Here is a 15,299-nt window from a genome sequence, read left to right as displayed (position 1 = left end):
TTAGAGGGCTAAACCAACTCCACATTTTGCTAAATTAGCATAGCTTATGTTAGCACAATTAGCTAACTGTTAATGCACACACCCCATTAATATGCCACTGCATCTTTTCTACACTCCTTGTTAAAATCTTCCTACATTGCACTTCACATTGGTCGACAGAGGGCTAAACCAACTCCTAATTTTGCTACACGAGCGCAGCTCGCATTAGCACAATTAGCTAACTGTATACGCAGAGCCTGGAACTCACTGACACATTTTTTTTAACTAAGTGAATAACTTTAACAAGGCTGGGGGTTGTTTATTAGGCGGCTATGAAAATTCCATAGCTAAGGAAGTATTTCCCTTTCATCAGGGCCGCCTGGGTGAGAGGTACGTTGGGTCGCTAGGCAGGAAGCAGCAGCGGAGAGCCATGGCAGTTTGTTTTGTGTGTGCGTGTGACTCTGGGTGCGTGTGATGGGGCTGTTGTGTTATGGGGTGAGATTGGCACCAGAGGTGGCATGCAAAAATGCTCGCCAGCTCCTGTCGGGTGCCAATTAGTGGGAGATATGTTGCGTGATTTGCCCAAACAGCTCTCAAACACGATGCTCAATGGCTGCACAGTGTGTGCGTGTGGGAGGGGAGGGGGGGCTCTGAGAGGACAGAGTGAACAAAGAGGAATAAGGAGGGAAGGTTATGCAGACTGGGAATAGAAGAGCAAATGGAAAATGACTGCATTGTGTGTGTATGATGTTTCTCCTTCTCGGTGACAAAACAGAGCAATCTTACACACAGACCGACCGCTGTACACATCAACTAGCTCTCACATTGGCACGTCAGAATTAGACGTTCATTCATCTTTCTTAAATGTCAAAGTTTTTTTCAAAGTAATATGCATATTATTAGAATATTTGGATAGAAAACACTCTGAAGTTTCTAAAACTGTTTGAATCATGTCTGTGAGTATAACAGAACTTATGTAGCAGGCAAAACCCCGAGGACTAACCGTTCAGATTTTTTATTTTTTTTGGTCTCTGTCTGTTCAGTGAATTCTCATTGGGAAACAATATTTCTTAGGAACTTGTTTTCAGTTCCTACCGCTTCCACTGGATGTCACTTTGGAATTGGATTGAGGTTATTATTTTGTGCAATGAAGAAGTACGGCAATCTAGGAACTGCGTAACACTGTTGAGAGTTGCGTAAGACTTGAAAAGTAGCTTGGTATGTTGTCTTCCTGTATTGAAAACAGATAGACCTGTCTTCAATTTGATCGATTATTAACATTTAAAATAACCTCAAGTATTTAGTATCTTACATGTGTGATTTAATGAAAGTTCAATTTTATATCATTTTATTTGAATTTGCCGCACTGCATTTTCCCTGGCTTTTGGCAAGCGTCCCCTATACCAGGAGAGGGATAAGGTTTGGGATAGGCTGAAAAATAAATCTCAAACTCCTTTCTATCGCTGGATTCAGATGTGCAGGCTTCGACACCAGAGGCAGATACTTATGCCCATCCTTTATCCACAACGCCCTAGCAAAACCGAAACCTACTTGAAGGTAACAGCGCTCACTGTAGCCCTTAGTGGCCGGTTTCCAAGTCATCTCCCAACATCCTCAGACATGGATGTATGTCGAATACTGACTTTTTTCACGGGTGGTAAATACACAGAGTTTGACAAACAACACTACACGCTCATGCAATACATATATGCTACAGCTTTCCTCTCACGTACGTACAGCTGTCTTTTCAGAGCGGTGCTACAAGTCCTATTCAGATTCCAGGCACAAGTGACATAAGCGGTCACTTAGGGCCCCCAACTCAGTTTTTGGCCCCCCCTCTTGCCTATTCATTGTATTGTGGTAAGTGTGTTAGGATAAAGGCAGGAAGTTGGGCCTTCGGGAGAGGGAGTCCTTGCTAAATGCGGGAGCGGTATAGTTTTGACCATACAGACACACAGACAGGTCATAATATGTATCTTCCATATCAAGTATTCTATGCTTTAAGTTGATTGGAGAATCATTAATTTGTTAGATATAAGAAGAATAAACATTTTTGTTGCACCATATCCCTGGATGTCATTGAATGTTTGGCCGTTTGGAAACCTTGAGTATGCGTACCAAACATCCCCGCTTCAGGCTTGGGCAGTGGCTATGGTAAAGACTAAAGGAAGCCACTACAATCAAGTCAAAAACCTCAGTGAAGGATTACTATCCGAAGGAAATCTCCGGTTCGGACACACGCTGGATATTGTTCTATTGGGACAGCTTGCTTGGAAGGATTTGAACTCCTGGAATTCGCCAGCCGTGAGTAACCACTGCAAATGAATGAGCTGCCCTGTTCAATGCGATCGTTTGATCATGCATATTATGGAAGCGCAAATGTGCTTTTAGTTGGAATGTTTGATAAACTTGGGAATGGAATTCAAAACACAGCGTTGTGAAAACAATTAAGAAGTTTAAGTTTGGGAAACACTGAGATCCTACGCACAATGTAGCCTAATCTTATGTGTAATATTTGGCCTAACGTGGAAATGCAATGCATCAACGCAACGAATGCAATCTAAGGATCTAAAGATACTGCGTGTTTAATCTTCATTAAAGGGACAACTTATAATGGGATGAAATGTTTAAAACGCATCTAAAATGCCGAACTTGCACATGTGCAATTCAAAATGAGTCAATATGCTGAAATGGAGGACTGTGTTTTAAAGCATTAAAGGAGATCTAAAGGGGCATTACGTTTAACAATCAAAAACCAACAACTGTGTCATTGTAAATTTAGTGAACTAAAAGTGAATGATGGAGGATGAAATCCCAAATAAGACTCCACTGGAGAGGGCAGAGGAGCATCTAAATTCACTCTATGCAGCCCGGAGAGGCAAACTTGGAGTGTGTACATGCAAAATGAATGAAATTAAAAGCCCTTCTTGTTGATGGAGGAAACATTGAAACTGTGGATGAGAGTCTTGAAGCATTTCATGCTGTTCTCAACGACTTTAAGAATGCTCATGATTCTGTGCTAGAGCTGGTCACAGAGGAGGAACACGAACAGGAGAGCATTAACTATTATCAACCAAGAATGAGAACTTATGAACATTTCCTGAAAGAGGTGGAAATATGGAAAAAAGCTGAAATCGAGCCACAAACCCTCATTGAACCACACGACAGCATTTCCAATGTGTCAAAAACATAAAGTAAAACAAAATATTCTAAGACTGCTTCCTCAGTGTCCTCTGCACGCCTAAAAGCTGAGGCAAAGCGAGCAGCTCTACTAGCTCGCCAAGCATCATTAGAGGACAAGCATGCATTGGAACTGGAGAAAGCTCAACTGGAACAACAGAAAGCTCAACTGGAACAACAGAAAGCTCAACTGGAACAACAGAAAGCTCAACTGAATGTTAGGATGGAAAAAATGGCACTGGAAACGGACATAGCAGCATGTAATGCCAAACTGAAGGTTCTGGAGAGTGTTGAGTCCACTTCTCAATCCCATGCTGTGGCAGCACATTTTCTAAGCCAAGAAGATGGAATGAACTCTTATTTTGAGAACCAGGAACCCGATGTCTATAAGGAACCTGAACCATCACCTGTTGAGTTTGCTGCATTAGGTGCAGTTCCAAAGACCCCACTACAAAGAGTTTTACAACAACTGACCACAAACCCATCAAAACCTATTCAGAAAACAGTCATAAACCACACCCTTCAGCAGCCAACATCAAGGTCTAGCAATCAACACAGAATCAATACTGCGGGTATCAGCCATAATACCAGCCATGATAACCTCTCTACTGTCATGCAAAGGCAGAATGAAATTGCTGACCTCCTTGTACTACAGCACAAACAGGCCACACTCCCTGTTAGGGAGATACCTATGTTTGACGGTGATCCTCTAAACTTTAGGCCATTTATGCGTGCATTTGAGCATGGTATAGAAAATAAGACAAACAGTCACCAGGATAGGCTCTATTACCTGGAACAGTACACCTCTGGTCAGCCCAAGGATCTGGTCCGTAGTTGTCTGCATATGGAAGCCAGAAGAGGCTATGCAGAGGCTAAGAGGTTGTTAAAGGAACACTTTGGCAATGAAATCAAAGTCACCACTGCTTACATGGAAAAAGCTTGGAACTGGATAAACATCAAACCGGATGATGGAAAGGGACTGGGTGGATATGCACTCTTAGAGGTTGCTGTAACGCTATGCAAGACCTACAGAACATGGAAGAGCTTAATCTTCCCTCCAACATAAAGTTGATCATGTCAAAACTTCCCTACAAACTAAGGGAAGAGGTCTACGGCATGTGATATTTTAGAGAGAAGCCACCTGAGGGCCCAGTTCAGTGACCTTGTGACGTTCATGGAAAAACAGGCCAAAATATTGCAGGATCCGTTGTACGGAGATATCCACGATCCCCTGACCAACAAAAAGTTTTTGAAAACCAAAATAGAAGCTGACTTTAAACACCAGTTCAAGTCCAAGAGTAGGGGAAGCAGCTTTGCCACTGCAGTAGCTGTAGTGGCAGATTGTTCTTTTAGAGGTTTTTCAGGGTCACAAACATTCAAAGTCAAGAAACCAGGCACCTACCCTTCTGATGCTCCCAGTATCTCATGTGTATTTTGCGCTGGTGAGCATTTCTTGGTCGACTGCCAACAGGTGAAGGCACAGCCACACGAAGCCAAGGTTGGGTTTCTGAGATCAAAAGGCCTTTGTTTTGGCTGTTTGATGAGAGGACACTTAAGCAAAGAATGTAAAAGAAGGATGACCTGTCAGAAATGTCAAAGAAAGCACCCCACTATCCTGCACATTGAAGGAAGAGAGATATTTAGATCTCTGAAGGCAGATACGAGGGGTGTAGCAGTAAAGCGGGAGGAGACTGTCAGCAGTGCTCTTGTTTCACTGGAAGCTGGTGAAGATGCCAGGGCCGGTACAGATTGTGCACTTGCGATTGTGCCAGTTCAAGTAAAGATGGCAAATGGAAGCAAGTCTACGTTAACCTATGCATTTCTCGATTCTGGTAGATCAGCAACATTTTGTACGGAGAGACTTACGAGGCAGTTGCAAGCGAAAGGCAGTGAGACTAAAATTCTGCTACGCACAATGGGGCAGGAGAGTCCTACCAAGAGCTTTGAGATATCTGGATTAGAGATTGGCAATGTGGAAGGTGACACATTTCTTGCATTACCAAAGGTCTACACCCAAAATAAGATCCCAGTGACAAGGGAGAATATTCCCACTCAGAAAAATCTCAAAAGGTGGCCATACCTGAAAGAGATTCAGTTGAAGGAAATTGATGCCGAGGTCGAACTCCTGATTGGCGTAAATGCTCCAAAGGCAATGGAACCCTGGAAAATCATAAACAGTCAAGGCAACGGACCGTATGCAGTGAAAACCCTCTTTGGATGGGTGATGAACGGTCCTCTTAACAATTGTACCATGGCAGAAGAATCTGGGCATCCTACGGTGATGGCCAATCGTATCTCAATGGCCGACCTGGGGGTTCTTCTTGTAAATCAGTACAATCATGACTTCCCTGAAAGAGAGTATGAAGAGAAAAGTGAGATGTCAGCTGAGGATCGTAGGTTTATGGAGATCGTATCAAGCTCCATAACCCTCAAAGACCATCACTACTACTTACCGTTGCCCTTTCACAAAAAAGATGTAGTCCTGCCAAACAAGCGTGACATTGCAAAGCAGCGGGCTCTAAATATTATCAGGAAGATCAAGAAGGACAAAGGTTACGCTGCAGAGTACAAAGGCTTCGTGGAAGAGATGATAACAAAAGGTTACGCCGAGAAGGTACCACAAGAACAGCTCCTCAGAGAGAAAGGCAAGGTATGGTACATACCACACCATGGCATTCACCATAAGCGCAAAGGAATGATACGAGTAGTGTTTGACTGTTCATCATCCTATAAAGGTACATCTCTTAACAGTGAACTCCTTCAAGGCCCTGACCTGGCAAACACGCTTATAGGAGTCTTGCTAATGATGATGATGATGGCAGACATCGAAGGAATGTTCCATCAAGGACGTGTCCATGAAGATTACTTAGACTTCCTGCAATTCCTATGGTGGCCAGACCGTGATACTAACAAAAGATTGGAGGAGTACAGAATGACGGTTCATCTTTTCGGTGCTATATCCTCTCCAAGTTGTGCAAACTTTGCACTGCGAAAGACAACTGTGAGAGGTACAATGAAGAGGTGATTCAAACAGTCAAGTCCAACTATGTTGATGACTGCCTCAAGTCTGTGGCCACAGAAGAACAAGCCTTAGCTCTCACAAAAAACCTCAGGGATGTGTGCTCTCCGGGTGGGTTCAAATTGACCAAGTGGGTCAGCAACAGCCGCACTGTGCTGGCTTCTATCCCTGATGAACACAAAGCCAAGCAGATAAAAGAACTGGACCTGGACAGAGAAAAGCTGCCTGTTGAAAGAGCAATTGGAATCCGATGGAACATTGAAAGTGATGCATTTACCTTCCGAGTCACTGTCAAGAACAGAGCCCTTACAAGAAGAGGTATTCTCTCAACTGTCAGCTCTATTTATGATCCATTAGGTTTCCTCGCCCCATTTGTATTAAAGGCAAAGCAAATTCTTCAAGTGCTCTGCAAGCTAAAGTGTGGATGGGACGAAGTCATCCCTGAAGAACACTCTATTTCATGGCAGAGATGGCTCTCAGAGCTGGACCAGTTCTCCAGATTCCAGATAGACAGGTGTATGATGCCTGAGAACTTTGGTCAAGTCAAGACGGCACAGCTGCATCACTTCGGTGATGCAAGTGAACAAGGTTATGGCACGGCAAGCTACATTAGGTTCACAAACGGTATGGAAAAGGTTCACATTGCATTCATACTGGGGAAATCAAGGGTGATTCCACTCAAGCAGATGACAATCTCCAGACTGGAACTTGCTGCAGCAACATTGGCAGTGCGAGTGGACCGGATGTTAAGGTTGGAGCTCCAGATTGAACTTGAGGAGTCAACTTTTTGGACGGACAGCCAGTCTGTGCTAAAATACATCCGCAATGATACCAAGAGATTCCCTACCTTTGTGGCTAATAGGGTTGCTATGATCCGTGACCTATCGAAAGCAAAACAGTGGAGGTATTTGAACTCCAAACACAACCCAGCCGATGATGCCTCAAGAGGATTACATGTTGAAATGTTCCTGAACTCAAAGAGATGGCGCAAAGGACCAGAATTCCTGGAGAAACCAGAAACTCAATGGCCGAAAGTCCCCGAGGAGCTTAGCTCCATCCCTCTGGACGATCCAGAGGTGAGAAAAGACGTAATCGTAAACAGTACAAGTGTGGAAGAAAAGAGTCCAACCAGCAAACTGATTGAGTACTATTCAACATGGAACAGCTTGAAGAAAGCAGTTGCCTGGATGCTTAAACTGAAGAAATGTCTTCTACAGTTAAGCCAGAAAAGGAAAATTCTCTCTCAAACTGATCCAAGGTCAGATCAGAGTCTGACAAACTCACTGAGGGAACAAATTGACAAGTTCAAACTGACGTTTGGATAAGAAAGTCTGTCTGTGGATAACCTAGATGAAGCAGAAAAGGTCATCATCCGATTTGAACAACGACAGCACTTTAAACAAGAAATTGCACTAGTTGTGAAAGGAAAACAATGTGCCAAGAGAAGCGGCTTAATCTGTAAGCTTGATCCAATTGTTGACAAAGGAAGGTTAAGCAAAGCTGCTATGCCTACGGAACTAAAGAATCCTATGATCCTGCCCAAAGACTCCTACATCTCTAGACTGATCTTACTCCACATCCATGAGCAGGTTGGCCACTCTGGGAAAGGTCACATGCTTTCTAGACTTCGCCAGCGATATTGGATACCCTGTGCCAACTCTTTAGCAAGGAAGATCCTTAAGAGCTGTGTCTTCTGCAGGCGGATGCAAGCTAGAGCTGGAGAACAGAAGATGGCCGACCTTCCACAAGATCAGGTGTCACCTGATTTGCCGCCTTTCACCCATGTGGGCATAGATTACTTCGGCCCCATACAGGTGAAGCGAGGCCGCGTTCATGTGAAGCGGTATGGTGTGATCTTTACTTGCCTTGTGAGTCGAGCTGTCCATCTAGAAGTTGCTAGTTATCTGGATACTGATTCCTGCATCAATGCCCTGAGCAGGTTCATCTGTCGAAGGGGCCCAGTAACAAGTATCAGAACAGACAATGGCACTAACTTTGTTGGAACACACACAGAGCTAGGAGAAGCTATGAAAGAGCTGGATCACAACAAGATTCAAAATGAATTACTGAAGGAAGGAGTGACATGGTCATTCAACCCTCCCTCTGGAGCCCACCATGGGGGGATATGGGAGTGGTTGATCCGACTGGTGAAAAAGATCCTCTATTCAGTCCTTAAAGAGCAAGTACTGGATGATGAAACACACACACACACACACACACAGTGCTCCATCTTAGATTCACGTGCACCTCTGATTCGTTGATGTCGTACTCTTACATTCTTTGATGTCATAGTCATACATTTTTGGACGTCAAACTTGACATTTTTGGAAGTTGAAAACCTTTACACTTACACTCAGACTGAGATCTATGGACTATTTTCCTATATGGCACCTTGTATATTTGTATATAGCTATGAACTGTAATAGTGCTCTGGTATAGAATGTTTTGTGTGTTGGCTCTACGTTTGAATATTAAGTAATTGTTGTGCATTCAGTGCAGTCAACAATTAGGGGCTGGTATGTTAGAGCCGATTTGGACATATTTGTATAAAAGACTGAACATCCATGTATATTTGTGTAAATATATGAAATATTAATGTACATTATGAAATATTAGGTACGTACCTTTATGATTTATATTTACCTGATTGAGATATATTCATTTGTTGTTAGTGTAACTCAGTTTCCCCCCCCCCCTCTCTTGCCTATGCATTGTATTGTGGTAAGTGTGTTAGGATAAAGGCACGAAGTTGGGCCTTCGGGAGAGGGAGTCCTTGCTAGATGCGGGAGCGGTATTGTTTTGACCATACAGACAGGTCATAATATGTATCTTCCATATCAAGTATTCGAGGCTTTAAGTTGATTGGAGAATCATTTATTTGTTAGATATAAGAAGAATAAACATTTTTGGTGCCCTGGATGTCATTGAATGTTTGGCCGTTTGGAAACCTTGAGTGTGGACTGTATGCGTACCAAACATCCCCGCTTCAGGCTTGGGCAGTGGCTATGGTAAAGACTAAAGGAAGCCACTACAAGCTGTCTAGCAATGATCAACAACTAACTTAAAAAATTATACAATCCAGGTGGGCAAAGCTCTTAGAGACTAACCCAGAAAGACTCACAGCTGTAATTACTGCCAAAGGTGTTGACTCAGGGGTGTGAATACTTATGTAAATGACATTTCTGTATTTAATTTTCAATGAATGTACAACAATTTCTAAAACCAAGTTTACACTTTGTCATGGGTGAGAAAAATTTGATTGAAAGCATTTTGAATTCAGGCTGTAACACAACAAAATGTGCAATAAGTTAATGGGTATGAATAATTTCTGAAGACACTTTTCAAATAGCTTTAACATGCACTCATTTCTCTCCACCCCATGGCAAAATGGTGAGAATTGCAGGAAATTTGTTTTAAAATTGCACAAAAAAATCCTCCACCCCATGACAAAATGTGTATAATTGCAGAAAATATGATCAAACACGTCGAGGAGGGCTACTAAAATGTTTTGCCTAGTGGGGACCCCCCCAACCACGTCACGCTTGGGGCCCCCAAAAGGCAAGAGCCGTCCCTGTTCCTATTCTTCAGTGTGTACAAAAACACAGCTAAGCTGGCTGTGCGAAGCTACGGTACAGTGCACTGCTATTCTATCTGACAATGGCAGAAGCCTCAGAGTGGGAGGTAAGTGCAACAAAGCTCTCATGGATTCAAGGCTCCCTCGTACGCTAGACCCGACCTTGCCTCAGTGTGTGTGTGTGTGTGTGTTTATTTATTGGAGGCTTTGGCATTGGCGCAGTGGCCGTGTGGCGGAACTCATGGGAGGCATCGACGGCGAGTTGCTTGGCTACACACACACACAGACAGAAATTCGTACACACACACACAGAAAGTGGTACACACATTTAGAGGTATGCACTTACACACAAGAAAGGCACATACACACACAGTGTCACACACACAGGGCTGAGTTCACATGGCGGGACAATGTAATGATGCAATCAAGGCCGACAAAAATGCCAGATTGTCAGCATAATCAAACAACATTCAGCTCATACACCCATACATACCCAACAAGACATGCAAGCAGCCTGTCACCTTCTCAACCACATCCACTCACATTTGAACCCTGCAGCACATCCTCTGTGTTAGGCTGAGTTTGAGATTGGCATAAAAGAACAGTGTCGTTACAAAACAGAGGGAAGCTGTCAGATTCGTAACACACCTTAGGGCAAGAGTCACTGAACATTTGCCGCTTTCACAGAAGACTGGACGTGTAGTAGAGTTTGTGAGTCACTTTTCAACTCAAAGGCACTTCAGAGGAAATCAGAGATATAGCTAGCCTGGTTCCAGATCTGTTTGTGCTGTCTTGCCAAGAACGGATTGCTTTCAGTTAGTGAGGTTGTGTGTTGTGACTGAATCACTGTGTAAAATAAATTGTCTCCCACAAAGTTTTATGAATGTGTTTCATAATGTAAAAGTTGCATACTGTTATATTGTCTGACTGGGACTTTTATTTATCCTGTCTCTCTTCTTTGTTGACATTCTCCCATTGGGGTCTCTTAAAGGTGCAATATGCTCTGCCATTTCCTCATTTCAAAAAATCTAAAATGACCAAAGAGAATCATTGTACCATCTAAACCGATGCATATGAAATATATTTTTCAATAACCAAACATTTTGTATTTTAAGCAGAAGTACAGTATAAAACCGACAGTAAAAAAAGAAGCAGAAACAAAAGAGGGAAACATAGAAATATCACATAGAAAGGATTGATCTCTTATCAGACTTGCTTTGAATGAGAAATCTGCTGTATCTCCCATTTCTATCTGAATTCGGTCAGGTCTCACAAAAAAAAACATTTAAAAAATGCCACACTGGTAATAAGTGAGGGGATATACTTCCCATATCTCAACTCATCCATTTTTCTTACACTCTTATATGTACCTGCCAATCCCTCTCCCTCCCCTTAAGCCCCCCTAGCTCCCATACCCTCCAATACTATGCTCTAATTGGCTATCATGTATCCAAACATTTCCAGCGAACAATCTGTAGAGAAAGAGATACAGAGGAGAACATGAGACAGAAAGAGAGAAGAGAGGAGACATACAGTAGGGAGAGAAAGAGGGGGTAAAGAGAGAAAGTTACAGAGAGAAAGAGGAAAGAGACAGTCATACAGCCTGACAGAAAAAGAGGGAGAGAGAAGTAGAGAGAGAGGACAGAGAGGAGAAGTTTTGACAGCGATTCTTTTTTTACTGGTTGGTTCATGATTCAGAGAGCCGAAGCCTGGCTCAGACAGAAAGGTCAGAGCTTATGTTTCTTTACCTCCTCCTCTACTTTCCCTCTCTCCCTCATACACACACATACTTGCAAGCATGGGGGGAGGTGGAACACACACACACTGAGGAGAGTGGGCAGCAATTTAGGATTGGCCACTGGACGTTGTGTGAGAGAGCATGGAATTCCTTGTATCGGTTTGTGTGTCCTTATGTGTTTTTCTGTGTGTGTGTGTTCGCCAGCCTAGGTGTACCCACCCACACACAGTTCTAAGGGGATCACAATGTGATTGGCTTCCTCATTCCCATTCTGTGCCACGGTCTGTGCCTCTTGCTATCGTGTGTTTGTGTGCGTGCGTGTGTGCGTGCAGAGGATGAGTGTGATGCCAACTACTAGCGACCAGGGACAAACCGGAGTTGGTGCTCAACCCAGGCAACAACACACATGAGAGGTAACATGCTAGCAAAGAGCCTTTCTCAGGTTACATGTAATAACACTCACCGAGTGATTGCCTACATATAGAGGACATCCTTTGATGATCATCCGATGCTCACTAGGTGTGAGTGGTGTGAGTGCTACAGGATTCATTCCAGGTCACAGTATTGACATGACAAATTGTTTATCCTCATTTCATCCTTATAGACCATAGTACAGTACCATAATAGGACTATATTCAACTATTCTAGAAGGCCAGTATTCATCGGCGTACACCAACCCACATACCACAAGCCATAGCTTTCCCCATTGAACCACCACTACCACCACAGCATGACCACCTACCTCCTTTCCCCATCCTATCCCGGGATACCCTGCCTCCAAGACCCCCTTACCTGTGTGGATCCTCCGGTGGGTCTTTGGAGAGGGCTATGCTAAGGTAGGAAGCGCTATAGGGTGTTTTAGCATGGGTCCCTGAACCAAGTCCATCCAACAGTAGAGGCAACAAGTTAAACTCCCGCCCGCCCACTGGCCCATTGTCTCACTGGTCAGAGTGCCAAAGGTCAAGGTTCAGCCAGCCATCAACTGACATTGCATGGAAAGTCAGAGGTGAGAGGTCAATGATAATGAGGTGTCTGTCAATGAAGGTTAATTGAGATTTCGTGAACAATGATGGAGTTTGTAAACATGGACGCCTGTCTGCTTTTTTGGAGTACATTTGTGTACATTAACAAAGTGAACTTGTACTAAAACACAATGGAACATATTTGTTTTAGGTGGATTTAACTACACCGGCAGGGGCATACAGTATAAGAAACAATTTCATGATGGATAGTTTGATAATTGTATAGGTAATTTTGATTTAACCGCTAGTATTATATCACTCTCAGTGGACTCTCCTCCCTCAGAGCTAGTCTAATTTAGCTTACTCCCTCCAATTTTGTTTTTATACTTCCTTCCCTTCCCTTCCTCTAAATGAGTATTTATCTCTCCTGCTGTTCTTTGCGATCTGCAAACATTAAAGATAAACACTTGTATATTTTCAGGACAAACAAAACCAAAACCTGTAAGCAAATATTATATTTCATTAATCACTTACATTTAGTTAAATATTGGAAAAATACTACATTTCACAGAATGCATTAATTTAGGATCATGTTGATCTTGAGGCCTTCAAAACGAAGCCAAACAAATTAAATGGTTGGTGGAAAATTAATTGACTATTCTAAGCACAGACGTTAAAGGAGTGTATGATTGTCTAGGACAAAGTAAGTCGCTCTGGATAAGAGCGTCTGCTAAATGACTTAAATGTAAATGTAAATGTAAATGAACATTGTTTCCAGAGAAATTTGATATATTCTCTTTCATGTTCTATGACTGAGTATAATTTCTATGAATTGCACTGAATTAAATTATACTTCCTGTCACTCAAACTCAAATTCTACATCCTGTGGGGTGTGGCCAATTCAATGCGAATTTCAACTTGTGAGTTCAATGGGAGTCAATTCCAAAATTCTGAATTGAGCCCAACCCAGCATTTTAGCCATGTCTCACACCCTCGCTCTCTCTTTCTGTGACTGCGTGAGCATATGTCAGTTTGTGAGCATGTGTGAGTGCGTGTATGCTTGACTGTTTGGGGCACTGCCAAAATCCTGAAGTATCCCTTTAACCTCGCGCTGACCTGTGTCACACAAACAAACATGCAACCTTACACTCACACACACAAACTCACATATGTGCATGCAGTCACAGAAGGAGAGAGAGGGTGTGAGACATGGCTAGTATGCAGGGTTGGGCTCAATTGCCAAAATCCAAGTGTCTCTTTAAACTCCTGTAGGTAGCACGTGAAATGATGTCAAACAAACCTTGCAGTGACGCAGCAGTGAGAAAAAGTATCTGGCTCATAACTTCAAAAAGATAATTGTAAACAGATGTCGCAAAGGGATTAAATTGGCCAGAGCTGAGAAAAGAGAGCGTGTGGATTTTCTAAGGCTTTTCTCTCTTTTTCTATGCTCTCTCTCCCTCCTGTCTCCGAACCCTCTACCCTCCTTTTGCTCTCCATCTCTCTCCTTCATTGACTGTGGGGACATGATATTATGGCCCATGATATCCAGCTGTCTACTGTTCCCAAAGGAGACCTGAAACCAGACCTACCCCCTGGTTCACCTTGACTCTCTTCTGTCTTGGTCTGTGTCTGTCTCCTCTCTTTCGCTCTTTTTTTTCTCTGTGCTTTCTCTCTCTCCCTGTTTCCCTCTCTTTCTCTCTCTCTTACTTCTTTACTCCGTGCCTTTCTATATCTGCCATTTCTCTCTTAACTCCACCCCCCCCCTCAGTCCCACATTTCCTGGATCCCCTTTCCTCTCCCACACCATCTCTGCACACCATAAGACCAAGGTGTAGAAAAAGAGGGGGGTAAGGGTGGCAGAAGAGGAGGAGAGGTGGAGGCTCTCCTCTGCCTGCCGGCCCTCTTGCTCACTCTAATTACTGCCTCTCTTTCTCTCCCTCACTTCCAAAGTCACCCGGCGAGCACACTGAGGTGCGGCGGGGAGGGAAAATTGAACAAGCGTCACACGTCACTACTGGTTACCCTCTGCCTCCCCTGTCAGCACCGCAGCTCTCTCTGTTCACTCGCCCCGCAATTACCGCCCTCCGAGGACCAGAAGACTAAAAGACAGACCTAGCTGGCAATAGCGGTATAGGATCTTTGTGATGCTTTTTGTTGAAGGATGATGGACAAGGTAATAGTAGGGAAAACATTATGTACAATGTCAAAGAGCACAAAGGTTAAAAAATAATGTGTGCCTATCCTGATCCTGTGCTGTGTTGTGCTGTAATTGGGGTGAATGGCAGGTCTGGATAATGTTAAAGGGATTTAGAGATATCACACCTGTGCAATGCAGTAGGGGGCACTATACCAAGACTGGCTGAGGGCCCTGACCTGGCCCCTGACTCAGGGGGACAGTGGGTCGGCGGCAACAGGCAGCAGCACGAGGCCCCGTTCACAGGGTGGCCACGTGCCACCTGGACTAACTCTCCCATGCTCTCCTTTAGATCCCGCCACTGCTAGCCTCTCCAGGAATATCCATATTTGTATCTTCTTCCTTTCTCCTCTCCTATGACTAAAACAGTCAAAGGAAATCTCCCTTCTACCCAACTAACGTTTACCCTACAAACACCCTAGTACAGGGGTGTCAAACCCATTCAATGGAGGGCCTAGTGTCTCCTGTTTAAAATAAAATCTCTCTCTATATATATATATATTAAGTCCTAGACAACCAGGTGAGGGGAGTTCCATACTAAGTAGTGACCTTAATTTATCAATCAAGTACAAGGGAGGAGCAATAACCCGAAGACACTCCGTGAAATGAGTTTGACACGTGCCCAAGTCCCTTTGAAGTTTTCCCACCCAAAG

The 15,299-nt window shown here is 43.5% G+C and overlaps 1 protein-coding gene across 1 annotated transcript in view; it reads right to left on the bottom strand.

Moving 5' to 3' along the window:
- Positions 1-15,299, bottom strand: part of LOC115102815 (MAM domain-containing glycosylphosphatidylinositol anchor protein 1-like) — a 397,798-nt gene that overhangs the window by 255,576 nt on the left and 126,923 nt on the right. The window lies entirely within an intron of this gene.

The sequence above is a fragment of the Oncorhynchus nerka genome, linkage group LG28 (genome assembly GCF_034236695.1).
Source record: "Oncorhynchus nerka isolate Pitt River linkage group LG28, Oner_Uvic_2.0, whole genome shotgun sequence".
Classification (NCBI taxonomy): Eukaryota; Metazoa; Chordata; class Actinopteri; order Salmoniformes; family Salmonidae; genus Oncorhynchus; species Oncorhynchus nerka.
Note: the sequence above shows the minus strand (reverse complement) of the source record. Positions and strands in the feature narration are given on the sequence as shown.